Raw genomic sequence first — 2,460 nt, 5'->3', positions numbered from 1 at the left:
ATGTATGTTTTATGTTTGTTGTTTTCTTTGTTGCCGATTTGCATTGTTCAGCAGTGAAACAATGGAAAAGGGTAACGTTATTGATGCAAGCAGTACGACTTCAGACACTGTACTGTTCGATGTTTTGCATTGGCTCATAAAATAATGAATTATTGAAATGAAAAAATAATTTTTAGTTGTTAACTGTTGATCTCAATAAACGAATAAACAGGGTAAGCAGCGATGTCATGGGTGCCAGTTACGGTCGTTACGCTGCTGCGCCAGACGTCTGTTTAACAGCCTATGCCGCGAGTTTAAGACGGCGGTTGACAAGCAAAGAAATCAGAGCGGTCAGGCAGAACTACCACTTTCCGCCTGAATGATGACTCGAGGTGGGAAATCACAATGACTCTTCTGCATCGCAGACACATGATCCAGCCGCTCCTAGAGGGCAGTTAGGTGCTGCTGTGTGCGAATCTCACACAAAGGCTAACGCCCTCGATGACGCATTTATGCAAAACTCGACGCCTGACGACGCCATAGGCGACGCTGGTCATATCCAATTTGCAACTGAATGCCTTGCAATATTGGTGAGAGTGCAGGGCGAGGGAGAGAATGTCATCGGTTGTATCGCAGCTGAAAAAGTACAGGTGCAAGTGCAGAGGCAAAATACCAAGAAAGCATGTGGCCCTCATGTGCTAACGTAGCTGGTGCTGCAATTAATCGTGGGCGTCTGGGCAGTAGTTTCAATGTCGTCATACGCTCTGGAGGCTGTACGTGCCGATTTCTGAAAGCTGTTCCCGGACTTTGGCTGTTTTTGTATGAGAGTGCTTCGTATCTTTCTGCAATGTATAGAACAGTCACCAAGACGGATCAAATTCCAGATTCTCTCTACTCTTAGTTGTGTTTTGTCTAACTGCTGAGCGCCCTGTACTTTCAATTAATGCAACATTTATCAGCCTGTTATACTGAAGATTATGCATAATCAGAAGCTATATTTCCGCATCTTTATTAAGTTTTCAGCTGTTGTTGTGGAGTACGACGAAGGGACACGGGTAGCATTCCCCTAAATAGTAAAGGCGTCGCACAGCAAAGTCACACATCGTCCCACCCATGATCTGCTTGGGGACGTCGAATAGCTACTGATTAACTTGCGGAAGGTATAACAATAATTAGCGAATACCATGGAAGGCCTCTGGCCCTAATAGATTAAAAAGTACGAGAAGAGGCTTAGACTGCAAAAGAAGGAGAGTGCAGCTGCCTACAGAGGGCGTTTGTCAAAGGGACAGAGGGGAAGAGTATAGCTTCTGAATCTTGAAGACATCCTCAGAGGATCAAATTTAGCATCTTCGTTCTCTTATTCCCAAATTTAATGTGTTCGTAGTTTTGAGTCTGATGAAGTGGTTACTAAACCCCACCATGGGAGACTTTTCAGAAACCTGTGTGAAATGCACTCACTATAAAAAAAAAGGGAAAGAAAGTGCATTGACGAGAGAGGTTAATCAACGTTGAAAAATAATTTGTTAGAGAAAGCAAAATTCATCCTTCATGAAGACATTTGATAATAGCGTACACTCCGCTGCAGAGAGGAAGTCTCGTTACGGTAGTCGAAATGATCTGTGAAGATTTGAGGCTTGGCATTATGTACAGCGACCGGAGGGGCAAACGCATTCTCAGAAAAAGGCGGCAGCTGAGGCGTTCTAAGAATGTGCTGTTGCGGTTTTTAAGCTGACATTTATCACTTATTTGTACAAGACTAGTCCTGGATTACAACTTCTTCCTTGTCGCTAGCGCTTGTCTCCAGTGACGTTATTGCATGCAAGGATTGGAAAGAACAAAAGAGCTTGGCTGCGTCTGATACCTCTGCTAAAAGTCTGACTTTTATCTCCATGTAATCACGACCTCTCGTCGTATTTTGGAATATCTCGTCAATTTCCAGTGGAGTATTGGCTGCTCTGTAATTCTACGATTAAGCTTTCATTAATTGTCACGAATGAAACTGCAGGCAACGGAATAAAGTAGTTATTATGAAACTAATCAGATTCGGCTGATAGCAAATATATTCAGATTAAGAAGTACACCGTAAAACTGTAAAATTTAATTACCAACTGTAGATTTCGAGTATTTTATTATCCTAATAATAAGTTATTCGTTAGTTGACAGTATGTCGACTGCATTTAGCATCCTGCACCGTGAGAGTTTCCCTTCCCTGTACCTACAGAGTGCACATCCCAGGTAACGTAATTTATAGACGAACAGTTTGCAAGTTATGCATTCGAACCGCAACTGTCCGCCGTTGACAGCTCTACACACATACATATAGAGACTATGCATGCATATTACCAATCGCAAAGTCTCGATTTCAACAGCTTGTACATTTTCGACAGTGCTACAGACTCGCAAACAGCGAAAAACTCTTCGCAAAACGATTCTGTAGGAGATGTAAGCACATCTAAATTGATCCCGCTAACGAGCATAACA

The sequence above is a fragment of the Schistocerca cancellata genome, chromosome 1 (genome assembly GCF_023864275.1).
Source record: "Schistocerca cancellata isolate TAMUIC-IGC-003103 chromosome 1, iqSchCanc2.1, whole genome shotgun sequence".
Classification (NCBI taxonomy): domain Eukaryota; kingdom Metazoa; phylum Arthropoda; class Insecta; order Orthoptera; family Acrididae; genus Schistocerca; species Schistocerca cancellata.
The sequence above is the reverse complement of the archived record's forward strand: the minus strand, read 5'-3'. Positions refer to the sequence as shown.